Raw genomic sequence first — 21698 nt, 5'->3', positions numbered from 1 at the left:
CCATGGCAGGGGGTTGAAATGAGATGAGCTTTAATGTCCATTCCAACCCAAACCATTCTGTGGCTCCATGACTGATCTTGCTTTGCCACTGTAGCACACTGAGGCAAACCAGCATCACCCAACTGATGGAGGCAGGTACAGACCCCACTTTCCTGTCTCAGGTAAGAGAAAGAGCAATTGCCACCTGAACCAGGCTGGGTTGCAGCACTGGTAGCTCAGCTGTCCCTGTCCCATGCCTGATGCAAAGGCCCATCTCTTCCAAAAAGGCCTCCAGAAATGCACTGCTGAAAATGCAGCAAATATTACACACAGCTGGCAACACCACTCCTCCTCCTCCTCCTCCTCGTGTCCCAGACACACTTTCCCTTCTCTTCCCACTGTCCCATCGGCTGCCAGCTGCAGAGGGGCCCTGCCAGCTGACAGATGAATCTTCAGGTTAACAAATCCAATTTGTCGGAGACAAAAAGCCAGAGCATTTCATTTCTGCTGGCTTTTTCTTCACGAAATTGCTCAGACATTCAAGACGTGAAATGTCACCGTGTCACTTGGTGGCAGCTGAGGGCACAGAGCTGGAAAGGTCGGGAGAAGCTCTCTGAGAGCCACCCCTGCACAGTCGGAAGGGAAGGGGAACAGGGCAGATGGGGCCACTGTCATTGCTGGGGACAAGGAGGCCACCAGCCCACACATATTCCAGATATAAACCCAGTGCTCCCAGTCCCACCAGCTCTCAGCAGAGCACAGAGGGATGTTAATGCCTAGTGCCAGAGCATGAACACTCACTCACAATTGCAAACAAGCCCCTTTTGCTCCCCTTGATCCCCCCAAGCCCCTTCTACCCCACTCCCCTGCACTCAGGGGCCAGCTGGAACCATCACATTTCCCTGAGCTTGAATGAACAAAGCCAAATTTTCCCCACACCATTTAGGGTATCTCCCACCAGTGCAGGACACAGTGGTAGCACTGGAAGCATGGCAGAGCCATCTGTATCCTACCAGGAGCAGGGAAAGCTCCAGGCATGTGCCAGTGAATCACAGAGGAGGGCATTGCTACATCCTCTGCCTCCCCCCAGGGCTGGGTCTCAAAGCAGGGATGTCCAGAAGGGTTCCTGCTGTGTCATCCCATGAGCAGTGCTCAGGACACCCTTCCTCCAAACTGGAGGGACACAAAAGCTGTGTCAGCACAGCACCAGCCAGTCACAGAGGCCACGGGCACAGACAGGGCTGCGTTCCCCGCCGGGACATGCCGCGGGCACTGCGGCTCCTGGGCACCCCTCCAGCCCAGAGGGAACCTGAGACCTCCCCTCACGGGTGAATTACTGCTGGGAACATACAGTTACAGCCCCAGTGCTGCTGGAGGTGAGGCAGAACAGGACACCCCACGGCACAGGGCCCAGCTATGCGAGGTATGGAAGTGCCTGGAAACCAGGACGGTCGGTGTCTGCCTGTCCCCAGAGCCACCAAAGCCCTGCTGGCTGTTCTGCTGCAGACACTGCCCCAGTTGGGTGTGTAACTGCAGGAGTTTGGGGAGAAGATGAGCTGCTGACATGGTTCTGCGTCAGCCCCAGCCTCATCTCGGGGCTGGAGCCTCTCAAATGTCAAAAGGCTGATTCTGACCCAAAAGGCACCTCTGCTCACACACAGCCCCCAGCACAGGGGGTCAACACCACAGTTGGCTGTGGCATCTCCCACCCCTCCCATGCATTGTTGGTCCAAGCCCCAGCCCCAGCCCCAACACAACACCACCATAGCCCACGCTGGGATTTCACAGTCCTGTCCCAAAATGCCCAAGTCCCATCCCAGAGCACAGCAGGTACCAAAAGCTGCATCCCACACCGGCCTGTCACACTCCCTGAGCAATTCCTGGTGCCAGCAGTGGGAAGAGCTGCCGGCTTCTCTGCCCCAGAAGGTGCAGAGCAGGGATGCTGCTCCAGTTTGGCCCTGGGGCACATGGGAACACAGAAACCAAGAGAAGCACTGCCAGGGGGGACTGAGCCAGGCAGTGGTGGGTGACCAGAGCCCAGGAGGACAGAACAGGGAGACAGGGCTATGGTCAAGCTTGGCTCAGCAGCGGCCGCCCACCCTGTGCCCGGTGCCGCAGCACCCGTGGGAGACGTTCCGTGAGCATCCGCGGGGGTGAGATGGAGCTTGGACTCTCCCGCAGCAGCAGGGAGCTCCCACTCCCACGGCAGCTTCCCTGCATCCTGCTGGGAGGGGGTGGCCGTGGCACAGAGCCCTGCTGGGAAGGGTGGCACAGCTGGCACCAAGCTGAGCAGCGGGGCCGCGCGGCCCCTCCGCCACCGGCACCACTCCCGCACCCGGCGTTCCTTCCACCGCCTCCTTCCCCACGCTCCCGTCTGCTGCCACCCACTCCAACCCCTCACTGCACCGAGCTCTCCTGGTTCACCCCATCCTGCCCACCCCAAAGCTTTCCCCAGAGCCCCCAAACCTTCCCTGGAGTGGCAGTGACGTGGGTTTTCCCAGCTCCTGCCCAATTGTGCCAAAGCGCACTCTTCCAGAGACTGATGATCCTTGTGGGTCCCTTCCAGCTCAGGATATTCTAGGATTCTATGACCAAAGGTACCTCTGTCCCACACCCTCCTGCTCCTATTAGCTGCATCCAGAGCCTACAGACAGAGCCAGGAGATGCATATACAGATGGAATGGGATAGAGAAACAGGACTCCCTGCGATGCCACCACTTTGACGAGGGCACGGAGCAGCACAGCCATCTTGTGACTTCAAAAAGCTGAAGCCCAGCAATCATTTACATAGGCAAGATTTCACGATATGGGGGTTTTTCCCTCCTAAAGGACTACTCAGAAAAAAAAAAATTGGTTTTAAAATAAAGTGACTTCCAAAGAAAAATCCAAGTTGAAAGCGTTGCTTTGATTTTATTTTAAGATTAAAGCTCTCTGCAGGGTGTTCCAAGGGCCTGACGTGAGTCCAGCATCACAGACTCTTCTGATACTTCCTAGAAAACCCTGCAATTGAGCCATCCATAAATGTTCCTCATGAGAAGGTTCAGAGGTCCCGCAGGAGAACAAGGCTCTCAGGGGACACACACTGCCCAGGATGCTGCTGGGCAGCCCTGCCTCGAGAGCATCTGTCTGCAGGATGGAGGATGAGCAATGAAGGCATGGATAAGGGATACAACTCGCTCAAAGACATGGGAAAAAGTCAAGGGTAAGTCAAGAACAAAGCATCAGGCTGGGAGATCCCGTTACAAGACAATGCAGCCTAATGACAGCCTGGCTCTGGGAGGGTTTGAAGAGTGAAATCCAAGCCTACGTGCTCCGTGGGCTGACCCAGACAGACCATGGGGACAGTGGCTCCAGGGCACAGACCCCTCAGGGACAGTCCTCTGTGAAGTGCTTGGCAGAAAGGCTCTGGGCAAGCACTTTTCCCACAGTTTCCCTTCCCAAGCCATCAGCGTGTGCTCAGCACAGGCTGTTCCAGCAGTGGGAAGCACTTGAGCGCACAGCCAGCTCTCCCCTTTGAGGAGGCACCCATAGACAGGGCAGACAGGACCTGACTGCCCCCTCTCCTTTCACCAGTCCCATCTCCCAGCTCCCCTAGACACAGAGCAGAGACCCAACCTCATCACCCACCCTTGATAAGGGGGGACAGCCCAGTAACTAACACACAGGACAAGGCAGGACATTGGGGACGATGTCCAAGGTGAGTCACATCTGGACCAGGAAGACCCTGCCAGCTGAAAATCCACCTCCAGGCATGAGAACTGTGTGTCCTCTCTTCAGCCCCTCCTCACTACTCCTCACTCAGCCCAAAATCCAGCTCCTTGTCAGGCTGGGCACACACCGGAGGCCCATGGCACCCACGTGGGCATCCATCAGAGCCCCCACACCTACACTCCCCAAGGCAGCCGGGATGAGAAGCCTTAGCTGCGAGGGTCATGAAGGATTTCATTCACCTTTCTCTGTTACTTCTTAGAAACACTTTAGTTCCTCCCACCTCCCTTCTTTTCCCCTTTTCAAAGCAACCTTACACCTATTTTAGATCAGCACATCTCGGTGCTGCCGGATGAGTGACGTCCCCCGCGTCACCTCCACCGGGAGGAGAAGCAAAGGGATGCTCGTGTTACCCAAACCACTGGGGCAGCTGCTCAGCCCAGGGGTTTTCAAGCTGCTTTGCAGAGGGATGAATGAATAAAGCATGGAAGCTGCCATCCTGCTGCTCGGGGGCAGATGCTGAGAGCACAGGAGGTCTGTGGTCTTCCCCAAAACCCAAAGAGCAGCACCCGGATCCCCTTACAGGACCAGCAGCACAGCCTTTGGGGCACGTAGTCCACGAGCAGCCCTGGGGGCCAGAAACACAACCTCACAGCTCTAGACAGGTCAGTCTGCTAAAATGGAGGAGATGAAATGTGATAGTGGCAACCAGAGCTTCCTCCTCATCCCTCTCCCAAGGAATCGGGACACACAGTGACGGTGGCTCGTCCTGCCCCACGCCAGCCCCACTCAGAGCACGACTGTGGGTTCATCCTCAGCCTTTAAAGGTACCAAGCTGTGCTTTGGGCTCCTGGAGAACATAAAACTTCTCATCAGCACAATGCAACAAGTCCTTCCAGGGGAAGAGTTAGCAGGGATCCTGCTCGGCTGTCCTCCTCGGGGCTCTGAGTGTAGGACTTTCCCAGTCACTGTGGATGGATGGTGCTCAGAGACTCCAAATTCAGGGATTTTTTCCTCTTCCAGGCAAGTTTTGCAATAGGACAGAAACAGGTTGCGAGTCTCAGGGCCTGGATGCCAGAGAGGAACAGAGGTGGTAGGAAATCCCAAACCAGTGGAAAATTCCGCTTGTTCTGGGTCAAACGCAGGAGGAAGCGGAGGCACAAGTGGAGGTGCAGGGAGAGGAAAGACCTTTTCCAGGAGAGCAGCACAAGAGGTCATGTCTGTACAAGGCTTCTGGGGATTCACAATGTTTAGGTTCTGATGCTGAAGGTCAAAACCCTGGAGATGATCAGGATCTGGCTCCCCAAAGGATGACTCCTTCCCCAAAGGACAAACTCTCCCTGCGGCAGCAGGGCAGTCCCAATGCCATGTGGGACCAGCAGCCTCCATCTCCCACTGCTGCACAGAGGAAAAAAAATCCATCCCAGGCACAGCAGACACCACCTCTGCTTTGGAGGGCTTTGGGGTGGACTAACCCACCCAGCATGGCTGGGTGGGGATGGCAGACCCTGAGTTCCCACAGTCAGAGCTCTGTGAAGCAGCAGCCCTTCCTCGGTGTGAAACCAAGCAGGAGAGGAACGACACGAGCAGCACTGCGATGGATGCTCCCGGGATGTCGGCAGTGCAGGGATGCAGAGGCCACTGTAGCTGTGCTGCGTGTCCCAAATCAGCCTGTGCCCCCAGGATCCCACAGAGCTGCCAACGGCTGAACCATTCCTGGGACTGGGTTGGGTCCTGCCAGCTCCTGTGCTTGCTCTGGACTCGCAAGGAGAAGGTAAAACAGTACATGGCACACGCCTTGCCACAGGCAGGGCCATCATCAACCCAGCACCCCAGGAGAGCCAAGGGAAAGCTGCATCCCCTCCTGCTGAAATCCACCCAGGAGAGTGGCAGGGATTTACCACAGTGTGGAAAAGGCAGCCCAGCTGCCCAGCGTGGGGGGGTTTCATCGGGGTGCTGCCCTGAACCCCCAGCCACAGGCAGGGCAGGGGCTGCATCCAGAAATCCCTGTTGGATTCTAACGAGGACACCAGGTTATATCCAGTCACCACCATTTTAGAGCCCGGAACCAAACAGCCACATGCAAACACACTTGGGAAAAACAGATTTGCTTCTTGCTTTATTTATTGGCCAGGGCCAGGAGAGCAGGGACACATCCCCGAGACACCTTCTCCTGGCTCCAGAGATGGGCTCATTATTCCCAGGCGGTGTCTGGCAGGGTGCGGATCGCTCTCAGATTAGAGATGTTTATCAGTGAGCTATAATGAAGGTGGGACAGTGACACCGAGATGAATATTACATTTCAGAAAAATTTAAATGAAATGATCCATCATGCCCAGCAGATCAGCACCACCTTCTGCCAAGCACCGCGCCGAGCAGAGCGGCTTTGGAGACCCACAGTCACCTTGGCTCACGGCTCCAGAGGGAAAGCAGTGCAACGGAGAAAGAGAAGCACTTTGGATTTCCAAGGGCACGGAGAGAAACAGCAACACCAACCAGCTCAATGGCGAGGGAACTGCAGCCTTCTCCAGCATGGCAGTGAGACATCCCCTGTGCAGAGTGGTCCTGGCGTGGAGCACCCCCAGAAATAGAGCGCCCTCGGAAACGGGCCGTGGCTCGTGCAGGATGTGGAGGTGAAGGGTCACGGAGCGGCTTTTCCCTTAAGTGAAATATTGCCGCCGGCTCAATGGAAGCAGGAGGTTGGTCCCTCCTGGGAGGAAGCTATCAGAAACCACTCTCCCTCCCAGCCTGGCTTGCCCACGGTTTGCTACCTGTTGCATCTTTACAATCGGGCAAAACGCCGGGGGAACGTAAGGCGGCGCGAAGAAACAAGAGTGGGCGCAGAGCGCAGGGCAGGGACACCAGGAACGCTCCGAGCTGCTGCAATCCAGCCACGGAGGCATTACACATTCATCTGAATTTTAAATACAGAGCACGATGACTGGCATCCTCACAACTGCCACCGCAGCCTCACACTCCAGCTTTTATGGTAATTCACAGGGAGTTACCCACAAGGCACCGCAGAGATTTTCTTGGCAGCCATCCTAAACTAATTTTTATAGGTTAGTGTACGGTTATACATAAATGTTTAAGAAAAATAAAATGGCGACTTGGAGGGAAGGGCACGGCTGGGAGGTTGCTGTGCTGTGGCTTGTGATGGTCCAGTGCAAAATGCCACGGGGTTGATCTGAGGTCCATGCCACTGCTGGCCACCTCATGTCAGGGCCAGGTGAACAGAAGCACCGGTTGGTTCATGAACTGGTTTGCACTGGCTGCCACAATGCCCAGCCCTCTGCATCATTCCTGCCCCAGGGTCTCTGGGTCTCCAGAGCATCCCCCTGCTCCCTGCAGGGTGTTCAGTTTGGTCAGATCACACCTGGCCAGGAGACAGCACCACCAACACCCTGCCTGCTCCCAGGTGACCCACTGGGTACCTGTCTGCAGGTGGGGGTGATGGGCTGCAGTGCTCAGCCCCTGTCCTGGATTCACCAGCCAAGAGGGGACAGGAACAATCCCAAGGAACAACCAGTTGTTGGTGGAAACCACAGCATCCTGAGAAACCCTTTTCATAGAATTGCGGACGGATTTGGGTTGGAAGGGACCTAAAAGATCATCTCATTCCACCACCCTGCCATGGGCAGGGACACATTCCAGTATCCCAGGTTGCTCCAAGCCCCATCCAACCTGGCCTTGGCCATTTCCAAGGATGGGGTAGCCACAGCTTCTCCGAGCAACCTGTGTCAGGACCCCTCCACCCTCATTGTAAAGCACTTCTTCCTTAAATCTAATCTAAATCAACCATCTTTTAGTTTAAAACTCTTTGCTCTTGTCCTATCACATCAGGCCCTGCCAAAAAGCCTTTGATGTGCCATCACCATTCCTGCCCACCCAGGGCCATCCCTCAATCCCGGGCACATCCCTTCCCACAGGGAGAGAAGGAAGGTTCGGTCCCCACCTGCCAACCCCACCTCGGAGCTCCCAGCAGGACACAGCTCTGCCCATCACCTTTGCCTCCCACATATCCTGACCATGCTGGACACAAGAACTTCACATGGTGAGTGGAAACTGCTGCTCAGCTTCCAACTACCTCCACAGGCAAGGCAGGGAAAGAGTCGGAGTCACTGCCAGCAAGTGACAGCACCTCAGGAAACAAAGGAGAGACACAGCAGGAGGGAAACCTTGATCAGTGCAAGCCCGAAGCAGCACCCATCTATGATTCCCAGGAACCAGAGCAAACACTTGATGATGTCAGAGCTGATGATTAGCTTAAAAAAAAACATACAAATCCCGAATTCCTGCAGATTTTGCTGCACGCACACACGCGTGCGTCGGAAGGGAAGCAGGCGGTGTGTCCATCGCTGCCGTCTTCACAACAGCAAAATGGAGGGAAGCACGGTCAAGACTTTAAAGGAAAGAACCTTTCAGATTTAAATCAGCCGTGGAATTACTCACAACACTGATTTGGATACAGAGACACCACAAAGAAAACAACTGAGCAACAGATCAGAGGGGAAGATAGCGGGATTCAACTCCAGCACCACAAAGAGACAACGGCCCTAAATTCCAGACAGGCAGCTATTTTTCCCCCGACATGGGATTATTGCAGTTTGAGAAGCCACACACACACACTATGTCCTCCCTCTCCTGCCTCCTGTGTGCCATCCCAGCTGGGTGTTTCCATGCAAGGAAGATGGAGAGCACTTTGCCCCCAGCCTTGTGCCTTCTGCACCCAGAGCGAGCAGTTACCCTGTGTAACTCCGCATCCCATTGTGTCACTGCCCATAAACAGCAGTGAAAGCAGGGGAAACCCCTGAAAACAGCATTAGGTAAAGCCAGGGCATTTCTGGAGCAAGGATTTGATGTATCTCAACTCACCCCTCCATCAGGCTTGTAAACCCCCACCTCCCAGGAGCACAGCAGGGACAGAGAGCAAATCATTCCTGAGGTCTGAGCAGACCTTACCTGTTGTGCTCGTAAACAGGCTGACTAGAGGAAGCTCAACCAGGACACCAGATACATTCCCACCATCACATCCCTGCAGAGCATGTCCAAGATGCTCCAGGACAAATGCAGAGAGACAGCAGTGGGAGAGGCAGGACCCCCAGGTGTTGTGCCCCCCAGGTACAGATTCACACACAAACACTTCACTACTCAAACCCCAACAGGCTTAAACCCCCCCCAGAGACAGACACCCTTCTTGCAAACCCCACCATGTGCTGCAAACTGTGGCTGCAGCCAAATCAGCCCCGATCCCAACGCCCAACCTGCAGCCAAGTGCTGCCACCCACCCTCCCACCTTCCAAATCACACCGTTAGAAGCCACTCGACCCTCAGGTTTCCTCCTCCCTTAGGATGTCCCCGTGTAGGTGCTTGCAAAGCCACAGCCAAACTGCAGCCCCCTGGCCTGGTGTAAACCACAACTGACAGAGCACTCACCTACGAAACAGGGTTGAAAACACGGGATTCAGCTGCTGCTGTGCAAAACCAGCCCTGACATGGCAGCAGGAGCAGAGACCTCCAGGAGCCGGGCACAAACAGCCACAGGCTTCCTAACCTAAACCACCCCACAGCCCTGATTTAATCTGATTTATGCAAATGTTAAACCAATTTAGGTGTGCGCGTTGTACGGGCTGCCTGGCCCAGTTTAATTTGATAGGTTTTTAAACCTGTTTAGGCAAACTAATATCTGCTCTCTAATCTAGAGCAGCCCTCTCGAATTGTGCAAATGTTGCCAGGGAACTGGAGTACGGACGCTCTGACGGATCCTCAGTTGTATGACAACACTCACGCTGCATCAATGTTACTGACTGATAGTAACACATGGAAGAGAGGATGCTAAAATCCCGTCTCTCCCAGGGCTAGTCATGCCCATGACACAGGGCTCCCCAAATTCCCACACTGCTACACCAGGAGCTGCACAAAGGCCGTCTCCAAAGCTTTCCATACTCACAGTGCACAAACCCAGGGGAGGCCCAAATAGCCCAGGGTCGCAGCAGGATTAGGATATGGGAAGCCTCGCTTTTCTGTGGTGGGGGACACATGTCCCTGAGGGGCCAGCAAGCTCCAGGAGCAGGGAGAAATCCCAGCTTTGGGCATTGGTGTGTCCCCCTTCCCCATGAGCTGGGCTGTCTCACCCTCATTATCACTCCTTTGTCTCCACAGACAACGCAGAGCATCCCTAAACACCTCAGATCTGCTCCTCCTTTAGAGCTCAGGTGTGTTCCCTGCTCACACCTGGACATCCCAGGGGGAATCCGTATCCCTATCCCATTCCCCTGCCACAGCAGCACCTCCCTGGGCAGCTGCACCCGGCGCCTGCCCTCGGGAGCTGGTGGGAGGACGGGAGTCAAGAGGTTTCACAGATTAAAAAAATAAAATAAATAAAGTTTAAAGAATCTCACACCTCCCAACCAGCTCCCCACGGAGTGATGTCAAGAAGGCAACATGGTTCTGGAAATTCCTTTTTCTGGAGGATGCTGGCACTGCAGTGGGACACGGCCATCTGTGTAGGACATGGGCTTGTCAGACAAGCAAATAATCCGACAGCACAGGCAGCTATTGCAAAGGGAACGCCAAGCTCGATAAATTACTAAGCCAAGACAGTGATACCCAAGCTAGAAAAAAAAAATAAAAAGTCCAAAAGAATTATGTTGGATCAGACCCAGAAGTCTAGAGGGTTTATGAGCTGAAGGATGGGGAAAATAAAAGACAATTTCCAGTTTGCCGGGCTGATGTCAAGGCAAAAAAAATAATCGGTCAAGTTATAAAGCAAATAATCAGAAAGAGAGGACAAGAGCAAAAAAATAAAAGGTCTAACAAACAGAGCCTCCAGATTGTTTCAGCTTATTGTGTAATAAACTTTGCAGAAAGGAAGCCGGCCTGAGCATTACTACTTCAGGGCTCATGGGTTTAAAATCGACCACAATTTTTAAAAACCAATACTGAGATAGCCAGAAGCTGCCCAGCCTGGCTGGCTTCTTCAGTTTGCAAATCTAAAAAAAAAAAATAAAATACATGCTCTGGGGGTCCTGCCTGGAGTCACCACCCCAGAGTCAAGCCCCAGCTCCCGACCCCACTCCCTCTGCAGGAAGCCAAGAGCTTCACGGATGGAAGGAGCTGGGCCAAGGGAAGGGATTATTTGAAGTACAAGTCAGGCACATTTTTCACGCTGCTGAAGCAATGATATTTAACAGAAGTCATTTGCAGATTTTCCTTTTTTTGAGGAGAGAGTTATGAATAATATGCATGTTCTTATCAACTCACATAAGAAGAATTTAAAGCTCAAAGTTCAGCAACTGTGGATTAAACTACTTAGCAGCATCTTTTTAATGCAACTGAATAACCCCTCTCCTTACCATCCGCTCGCACTGCCCACACTGACTCGGGTTAGATCTGGCTTCGCTTTATCTCGGGTTCCTACACTCGCAATTTTATCTCTGCAATGCAAAAGAAAAACCGTTTCAGTCGGGAACAGAGCGAGTTCAACTCAAACCCCCGTGCGGCGCGAGGCCACGGGCCACGGCTCGCATCCCTCACGGCAGCTCCGCTCGCCACCCACGCAACCTCTGCCACGTGGAAGGAGCATAAACAGTTCAACACAGGAGTTTACTACCCGGAGTTACTCTGCACCGAGGAGCAGCTGGATGGGCCCTTCACCCAGGGCAAGGCTGGTGAACCGCCCCGCCGGGCACGGCAGAGGGCATCCACCTCGACACGGACCCCAAAGCAGCGTGGGGTGGGAGTCTCCCACCTCAAATACAGCTCTGGGGTCTCTAAACACAGCCTGAGCCCCTGGGGTAGCCTGGCAGCGGGAGCTGTTCCTGGGCTATGAGGAAACACAAAGACTTCCAGCCTCCCTTTCCCCAGCGTGTGGCCAAAGGGGGACTTCGGGTATCTCTTCACCCTCATTCCCACCTCTCCCCGCAAAGCAGCAGCAGAATTAAGGGTCTAACAGGAATCCACCCTCCTGGAGAAAGAGCAAAGGCACAGTTTTCCTCTTCTCCTTACAGAAAGTGTCACACCAGTGATTCCTTAGCATCCAGAAAAAGGCAGAGCAAACCCACTCCCCTCGGGATGAGACAGAGGGGACACCCCAGGAAGAGGCTTCATTTACCAAACCTACATTTTTCAACCCCGTGAGCAGCAGGGAACAGGGCAACAGAGACCTGGGGGGTACAAAGGACCTGACCCTGTCCTGCCAGTGAGGTCAATGCCAGAAGACAACTACAACAGGACTCGAGGGCCTCCTGCCCCATCACCTCCATCACCCCATCCCCAAGTGAACGAACGCTCCGCTGCAGGAGACCCCTCTCCCCCCGCATTCCTCAGTGGCACAGCTTCAGCTGGAAGCTCCTCTTGCATTACTCAAAGTATTTATGACTTTTTCCCATTTGAAATATGGGCCCTTACCACGCACAGGAAGGAGGAGGAGAGTGCCAGCAAACCCGTTAATTTATAAGTCAATCTGGCAGGGAACAATTAACAGCTTTCCCGCTGTCGGGTGTGCAGAGGGGGGTACCATCCCCCTGGCAAGAGCAGGAGGGTCCCTGTATTGGTACATGCCCTGCCTTGCCGAACCCAGCAGCCTTTGTGCCCAGCACCCAGGTCCAACTTCATCTCCCCTCACTGGGGGCTCTCACAGGGACAAGCAGCCCTGTCCCCCGCAGCCCCTTCGGGTCACACAAGCAGCTCCCCCAGCCTGGCGCAGGTGCACAACCCCCAAAACACACTTCACAGGGAGAAATGATATAACTGTAATATTTTGCCCTGCCCGAGCGGAGCTGAGATCAGCGCTGACAGCGGGAGCTGTGGGCAGGAGCAGAAGCACCAGTGCCCACGGGGAACATCCCCTGTGAAATCCAGAGGGGGTTTGCCTGGGGAGAGGATGGGGAACACTCCAGGTGCACAGCCCCTCGCTCTGCAGGGTGTTCCCACTCAGAGGAAGGGCTGGAACCCCTCACCCAAAACTGCTTTTTCCTCCCAGCCGCAGCAAATGTTTTTGCAGGAGCAAAGCCTCCCGGGACTTGGAGAGGGAGAACGCCCCAAGAACGGAGGTGTTCCCTGCCCCCAGGGGGTCCAGCACCCGTCCCTGTCCCTGCAGATGCTGACAGCCCTCCCACGGGTGTCACCTCTACACCCGCACTGTTCCCCTTATCCCACACTTGCACCATTTGCTTCCACAGGAGGGACTGGAATTGGATTCTCCTGGGGAAGCACAGACACTATTACTCTGGTAATAGTGATAAATTTTGGGTCGGTGACACAGGGGCTCTTGGGCCACCTCTCGCTTGCCGCGGGATGATCCCAAGGCTCGGGATTTCAGCTGAAATCCCCGAGGGCGGATGGAAAACACCACCTGCTGTCACCCCAGGAGCGTCCCCCTGCGACTCTCCAAGGCTGTTCCCAGCCCCGGAGCCAGCTGCCTCTTGTAGAAGGGGGAGGTTTGGTGCAGCCCCCCCCCAGCGCAGGGGAGGAGACCCTCCCCAACATGAGGACTTGGGTGGTTTTGGGATAAGCCGTGTCCCTTCCACGCTACTGTAACTGGGCCACCACACAGCTGAGGGCAGCGGGGCAAAACCCACTGGCCAACGGGCTTCAGAGATGGTGGGAGAACAAGGCACCCTCGGTGCCACCAGTGCCTGGGGTGGGCGCGGGCAACACCCCGGGGGGACACAGCAGTGTCCCCAGGATGCGGCATCACATTGGGGAACGCTCCGACGGCTCCTCCAGCACCCGCATCCCGGCGATGCTGCTCCGGGAGCGGCACCGGCTCCGCCACCGAACATCCCGGCGCGCCGGGAGCCGGAGAAGGCACCGAGAGGGGACGCGGGTCCGCGGCCACCCCTCGCCAGCACGGGCGGTCCCACGGTGCCGCCCCGCGGGAGCGCAGCCCCGAGCACGGGGGTGATGCCGGAGCCCCTCAAATCCCCCCGCGGGGCCGCGCCCCGCACCGGGCTCCCGGTGGGACCGCGGGTGGGAGGCGGCCGGAGGGACGCGGGGATGGGGCGGGGGACGCGGTGGCAGCGAGAGAAAGAGAACGGCGGGGAGCTGGGGGTCCTAAAGCGAGCGGGGGCGCGGGGGAGCGAATCGGTACCGGAGCGTGGGACGGAGCCGGGGCGCATCCCGGCGCGGCGGGGGGACGGAGCGGGGCGCGCCCCGGGACAGAGGCTGTGCCCCAGGACCCCCCGCCCGGGCTGCACCCCCTCGGTCCCCAGCGTACCCCGGTGCCCCCGCCCGGTCCCGGGGCCGCCGCCCCGGCGCTCCCCCGCATCCCCCCGCCGCACGTGTCGGGGGTCCGGCGCGCCCCCTCCCCGCACCCCCGGCTATAGCGCGGCCCCTTCCCCCCCCCGCAGCAACCCTCCCATACGCCCCCCCCCCCCTTATAACACGCCCCCCGTTCTCCGGTGCCACCCACCCACCCGCTACAACGCGACCCCCCCTCCATCGCCACCGGCCGCACCCCCGGCCACCAGCCCCCCGGCCGCCTGGCCGCCCCCCTCGCTATAACGCCGTCCTTTAGACCCCCTCCCCTCCATTCCCCGCGCCCCTCTCCCGCGCCCATCCCCGCCGCACCGCGACCCCCCCCCGAACGCGCCCCGTTATAACGCGACCCCTCCCCGGCGCATCCCGCCCGCGCCCCCCGGACCCGCCCGCACAGAGCGAGCCCCGCTATACCGCGCACCCCCCCCCAATCCCCGCTCCCCGCCGTTACCTGCCGGCGCGGCCGCCCGCTCCCATGCTGCCGGCGGAGGGGCTGCGAGGGGCCGCGGGGGCCGCCCTCACCGCCTTCCTCCCCCTCCTCCTCCTCCTCCTCCGCCTCCTCCCCGCTGTCCCTCCGCCCTCGCCCGGCGGCTGCGCTGGGGCCGCGGCGCGGGGACACTGCGGCGCGAGCTCCCGCCCGCCGCCGGCCACTCGCACAGGTGATGTCATTCCCCGGGCCGCCGCCGCGTGACGTCACCGCGGGGCGGGACACCCCCCCCCCCCCAAAAAAAAATCCATCTCGGGAGGGGGAGCGGGGGGCGCTGACGTCACCGCCGGGCCGAGACCGGGGCGGGGCCGCGCCTTAAAGGGGCCGCGCGCACGTGGGGAGCGGAGGCGCGAGGGAGGGGGGCGGGGGAGGGAGGGGGACGAGGGAGGGAGGGGGGGATCCCCCCGATGCGGTCAGTGCATGGAGGACCTCCCAATATATTTGTTGTATTCGATATATTTCCCCTGTATATATACGTAATATACAAATATATAGTATATACAAATATATATATTATATAGATGTGTGATATATAAATATATATTTTATATAAATGCATAAGAGATACAAATATATAAGTATATAAATATTAAAAAAAATTAAATATATATTATATATAAATATATAGAAATGTATAAAATATATGTTATATATAAATATATAAAAATATATTATATATAAATATATTAAAAATATATTATATATAAATATATAGAAATGTATAAAATATATGTTATATATAAATATATAAAAATATATTATATATGAATATGTTAAATACATATTATATATAAATATATAGAAATGTATAAAATATATGTTATATATAAATATATAAAAATATATTATATATAAATATATTAAAAATATATTATATATAAATATATAGAAATGTATAAAATATATGTTATATATAAATATATAAAAATATATTATATATTAATATGTTAAAAATATATTATATATAAATATATAGAAATGTATAAAATATATGTTATATATAAATATATAAAAATATATTATATATGAATATGTTAAAAATATATTATATATAAATATATAGAAATGTATAAAATATATGTTATATATAAATATATAAAAATATATTATATATGAATATGTTAAAAATATATTATATATAAATATATAGAAATGTATAAAATATATGTTATATATAAATATATAAAAATATATTATATATGAATATATTAAAAATATATTATATATAAATATATAGAAATGTATAAAATATACAAATATATAATATAAGTATATAAACATATATATAAATATATATTTTATATAAATATATAAAATGTATAAAACATATGTTGTATATAAATATACAAATAGATAAAATATATATTATATATAAATATATTAAAAATATATTTTATATAAATATATAAAAATATATAAAATATATATTATGTATAAATATATATAAAATATATATCATGCATAAATATATATAAATATATATAGAATATATATTATAAATAAAAATATAAATATATAAAATATAAATATATTTATATTATATATAAATATAATAAAATTTACAAATATATATACAAATATATGCGTAATATACAATATATATAATTCTAAATTATATATGAATATATAATATATAAATATATATAATATATAAATGCATATAATATTTTTAATTTATTTAGTGTGTTCCCAGTATTTAGTAAATTTGCTGTATTCAATGTATTTCCCGTATTTAATGTATCTAACCTATTCACTCTATTTTCCCTATTTAATGTATTCTCAATGTTTAATGTATTCTTCACGTTCAGAATACATTGCATATTTAATATATTTAGTATATTCACTATATTTCCCATATTTAATATATTCAATGTATTCTCCTATTTAATATTCCCCTATTTAATGTATTTATATATTCACTGCATTTCCTGTATTTAATATATTCCCAATGCTTAATAATTTCTTCACATTCAGTATATTTCCCATATTTAATATATTTAATATATTCACTGTATTTCCCCTATTTAATATATTCCCAATGCTTAATAAAATCTTCGTATTGAATATATTTCCCATATTTAATATATTCCCAATGATTAATAAATTCTTTGCATTCACTCTGTTTCCTCTATTTAATATATTTAATATATTCAATATATTGTCCCATTTAATATATTCCCAATTATTAATAAATTCTTTATATTCACTGTGTTTCCCCTATTTAATGTATTTCCAGTGTTTAATAAGTCCTTAATATTCAATATACTTCCCTTATTTGATACAGTCAATATATTCACTACAATTCCCCTATTCTATATTCCCAATGTTTAATAAATTCTTCAATATATTTCCCAGATTTAATATGTTCTTCATATTCAATCTATTTTCCATATTTAATAGATTTCCCATATTTCATATATTTAATAGATTTCCAACATTTAATATATTCCCAACATTTAATAAATTCTTCATATTTCATATATTTTCTATATTTAATATATTTTTTCATATTAACTATATTTTTTCATATTAACTATATTTGCCATACTCAATATATTTCCCACATTTCATATATTCTTTGTATTCAATATATTCCCCATATTCAATATATTCCCAATATTCAATATATTTCCCATATTTAATATATTCCCAATATTTAAACCCTTTCCTATCCTTCCCCTTCTCCATTTCCCACCCACCTGAGGCCCCCATGGCACCTCTTTCCATTCCAAACCCCCTATGGTGCTCCTTGGAGCCCGCAGTGCTCCCAATCCCAAATCCAATCTGGGGACCGAATGTAAAAAATAGCAAAAAACTTGGGAAAATGGGCAAAAAAGGGTTGGTTTGGTGAGGGCAGCGCCAAAGGCCGACGGTTCGTTGGCCATTTCCAAGGATTGGAGCCCTTAGGGATCCATAGAGGATCCATAGGGACCTTAGGGATCCATAGAGGATCCATAGGGACCTTAGGGATCCATAGGGACCCCTGAAGATCTGTAGGAAGCCGCAGAGATCTGTAGGAGCCCATAAAGGTCTATAGGAGACCTATAGGGGTCTTTAGGGGTCCATACGGACCTGTATGGTCCATAAGGGTCCACAGAGATCTGCATGGGTCCTCAGGAGCCTGCACAGCTGAATAGGGTTCTAGAGAGACCCAGAAAAAACCCATAGGGGTCCATAGGAGCTCGTGGGGGACCCTCAGAGACCCACAGAGATCCATAGGAGCCCATAAGGACCCATAGAACCCCACAGAGATCCACAGAAGCCCAGAGTGACCCATAGGGGTCCACAGAAGCTCACAGGAACCCAAGGAGACACTTAGAATTCCCACAGGAGCCTGTGGGAACCCATAGGACCCACAGGGATCTGTAGGAGCCTGTAGAACCCATAGACCCCACTGGGATCCGTAGGAGCCCATAGAAACCACGGGGTCCATAGAAGCTCATGAGGACCCCACAGAGATCCGTAGGAGTCCACAGGAGTCTAGAGCAACCCACAGGACCCCAAAGAGATCCACAGGAGTCCACAGGAGTCTATAGGGACCCACAGAACCCCTCAGAGATCCACAGGAATCCACAGAGATCCACAGGAGTCCACAGGAATCTATAGGGACCCATAGGACCCCACAGAGATCCATAGGAATCTACAGGAGCCTATAGGGACCCACAGGACCCCACAGAGATCCACAGGGGTCTACAGGAGTCTATAGGGACCCACAGGACCCCACAGAGATCCACAAGAATCCACAGGAGTCTATAGGAACCCACAGGACCCCACAGAGATCCACAAGAATCCCCAGGAGCCTATAGGGACCCACAGAACCCCACAGAAATCCACAGGGGTCTACAGGAGTCTATAGGGACCCACAGGACCCCACAGAGATCCACAAGAATCCACAGGAGTCTATAGGGACCCACAGGACCCCACAGAGATCCACAGGAGTCCACAGGAGTCTATAGGAACCCACAGGACCCCACAGGAGTCTATAGGAACCCACAGGACCCCACAGGAGTCTATAGGGACCCACAGGACCCCACAGAGATCCACAGGAGTCCACAGGAGTCTATAGGAACCCACAGGAGCCCACAGGAGTCTATAGGGACCCACAGGACCCCACAGAGATCCACAGGAGTCCACAGGAGTCTATAGGAACCCACAGGAGCCCACAGGAGTCTATAGGGACCCACAGGACCCCACAGAGATCCACAGGAGTCCACAGGAGTCTATAGGAACCCACAGGAGCCCACAGGAGCCCATAGGGACCCACAGGACCAGCCACAGGGTGCCCACCATGCTGCCGTGGGGTCCAGCCCCACCTTCTCATCTCCTGAGAGAGTCCCAGGCTCTGCCCCAGACACCCATCCCCATCTCTTCCCATACCATCTCCTACAAATCAGGAGAAAATCCATGGCTGATTTTCTTCCACATCCGGAAAAATATCCTCTTTCCCCCCCAGCCCAGCTCCTTCCCGACCAGCCTCGGGGCCTGGTGGCAAACACATCACCAGGGCTCCCACGTCCTATCTGTGCATCTCTGTCCTTAATGGATGTACAATATTTTACAGTAATTTCCTCATTTGTCATGCAATCAAATCCTTTGATCAGACACGGGAGAAATGTAAATATCAATTATTAACCAGCCCATTCTGGTCTTGCTTGACTGGATATTTATTTTTTTATTATTTTTCCTTTTTTTTTTTTTTTTTTTTTTTTTTGGAGGAAGGGATTGACTCATTTGCAATTCAGCTCTCCAACCTATTCTTAATTAGGACGCTGGTGTTTCTGGATGGGGCTGTATTTTTGAAGGGGGAGGTGTTTGATCACTACAGCAATCGATGCTTCCATGCATATTTTATAGCAGAGAGATAGTTGTGTGTGGAAAAGTATAAAATAAGTGGGGGGGTTTTAAATCCTGTGCATAGAGAGCTGTTGCACCACGGTTCAAAAATCTCAGTGGCCAAATTTGCTGCTGTACAGTCATTTGTAGCCCTTCAAAGCCCTGGCATGAATTGAAGAGGTGGCCAGGAAATTTCTGACAGAATATTTTTCCATCTGCAAATAGTCCTTTATTATTATTTTCTTGTGAGAGCGAGGCATTTTGTATAAACACGCTGCCTTGGGCAAAAATGGCTTTAGAAATGAGAAAAAAAAACAATAAATAAATAAATAAAATAAATTAAATTAGAAGAAGGGCGAAATTCTGCTGCTTTCTTTCTGGTTTCCCATTTGGAAATGGTTTCCCACTCGAAGTTTTGGAAGTTTTCTGGTGTCTACACAGCCTGAAAAGTCAGACTGGGGCTGTGACATGAATTTCAGTATCCGTGCTCTCCTGACATTTCACTGGTGCCAGTTTTGCAGGAGGTAATCCCCATTCTTCCCCCCAAAAAATCCCAGTTTTGGCTTAAAATTCAGGGAACTGGGAGCGCTCTCCTCTCAGCCAGGCTGTTTATTTGCTTTCTGGAGTTTTATTGAAGCTCTGAGAGTTGCATTTTGCAAGCTGTCTTCCTCCTGGAAGCGAGCAAGCTGCGCCTCTTCCTTAATCATCTGCTTTTGTTTGCTTGAAGGAAAATACCAAATATCTCATGACTTGCCATAAAGCCATGAATGACTGCAGGGATGTGCAATTCCTGCCCATCCTCATGACTAATGGGTGAGTTTTCAGGTGCACGTGGCGCCTGTGGAGATGTGCCCCCAAAATCCTGCCTGTTTGGGGTTTTTTTTTATCAGTCTGCCAAAGCGGATGACAGCGTCTTCTCACAAGTGGTTGGTGCAGAGAAGCTTCTGCAGTGCTCCTGCAGTGTGAAACAGTCATGGAATCATGGAATGGTTTGGCTGGAAGGGACCTTCAAGCTCATCTAGTTCCAAGCTTCTGCCATAGGCAGGGACACCTTCCACTAGCCCAGGTTGCTCCAACCCGGCCTTGGACTCTTCCAGGGATCCAGGGGCAGCCACAGCTTCTCTGGGCAACCTGTACCAGGGCCTCACCACCCTCACAGGGAGGAATTTCTTCCCAATCTCCCATCTAACCCTGCCCTCTGGCAGTGGGAAGCCATTCCCCCTTGTCCTGTCTCTCCATGCCCTTGTCCAAAGTCCTCTCCAGCTCCCTTGGAGCCCCTTTAGGCCCTGGAAGGCTGATCACATCTTAACACCATCATGTCACCATCTTCCTAGAATCAGAGAATCACAGAATGGTTTGGGGTGGAAGAGACCTTAAAGCTCATCCAGTTCCAACCCCCTGCCATGGGCAGGGACACCTCCCACTATCCCAGGCTGCTCAGAGCCCCATCCATGTAGCACCACGATGATGTGGTCCAGCCCATGCAGACACATACTGTGAGTCCTCCTAAGTGTAACAAGAATTTTTAGCATTCCTGTCCTGGAAACCCCACACCCACCTCCCATCACTTAAGGCAATCAGTGGTTTGGCCTTGACCTTAACACTTGGGGTTTGTGCCGGAGCCAACTTTGCTCCCAACTTCTTTTCCGAGCTTTTTTATTTCTGCAGGGTTTCACTCCACCTAAAAACTGCATGAAGAGAGAGCCTGAGCTGCAGCCGCTGTGCCCAGACACGGTCACTGGTGGGTCATGAAAAAAGCTATTGATCTCCCCCCTTGATGGCATTTGAATTCAGTTCTTAAATTAACGCTGGCAAAACAACACGTCGAAGAACAAGCGCGGTGCACGATCGATGCTGGGTCGTTGCCAGTTGAACGGGCAGGTGCTGATCCATAAACCTGGAGCCTGTGCCGTGACCCGGGGCCAAAGATGGTAATTGCTGCTTCTCCTTCTCCCAGACACCAAATGGGGCCGTACCTGTTTAATTCCCATTTCCTTCCAACTCACTGGCACGTTTTGGCAGGTCAGTTGTGGGGGAGCGACCAGACCCCGACTTCCAGAGCCTGCCATAACCTCCCAGGGAAGGTCTCAGCAGCTGCTGAGAAATCACTCAAAAAGCCTCATCCCAGGGTCTTTCTGAGACAGAAACTCATCTCCTAATGGAATTTAAAGACAGCTTCTCTGTTGCTGTCATCCCACTGGATCCTGGCTCCCACACAGCAGCAGTGACAAGAGAAGGAGGCTGATGGAGCAGCAGGAAGGGGTAAAACTGAGCTCACCATCAGATTTCGCTCCACCTTTGTGCTTTCTCTTTGCTTCCAAGCCCTTAACATGTTGTTTTCCATAGAAAAGCAGTGAGGAATGAATTCCCCCATTGATGGGGTGATTGGGGTAGCTCATGTGAGTCCGGCCGGCTCAGGGCTGCCCACCAG

At 51.4% G+C, this 21698-nt stretch overlaps 1 protein-coding gene across 6 annotated transcripts in view; it reads right to left on the bottom strand.

The window, feature by feature from the left end:
• The window catches only part of PTPRS (protein tyrosine phosphatase receptor type S), a 166838-nt gene extending 152295 nt beyond the window's left edge, over positions 1-14543 (bottom strand). For 4 of the 6 annotated variants that reach the window (XM_051810465.1, XM_051810458.1, XM_051810460.1 and 1 more), the window contains exons 1-2: positions 14399-14488; positions 11043-11123 (exon numbers count right to left, since the gene is read on the bottom strand). The gene's annotated coding sequence lies outside the window, so the exon portion shown is untranslated. Of the gene's footprint in view, positions 1-11042; positions 11124-14398 lie in introns of all 6 variants that reach the window. The other 2 variants (XM_051810464.1, XM_051810457.1) reach the window with 2 other exon arrangements.
• Between the last annotated feature and the right edge of the window lie 7155 nt (positions 14544-21698).

The sequence above is a fragment of the Manacus candei genome, unplaced genomic scaffold, assembly GCF_025592945.1.
Source record: "Manacus candei isolate 608988 ecotype Guabito, Panama unplaced genomic scaffold, ASM2559294v1 h1tg000078l, whole genome shotgun sequence".
NCBI classification, from domain to species: Eukaryota; Metazoa; Chordata; class Aves; order Passeriformes; family Pipridae; genus Manacus; species Manacus candei.
The sequence above is the reverse complement of the archived record's forward strand: the minus strand, read 5'-3'. Positions and strand labels throughout refer to the sequence as shown.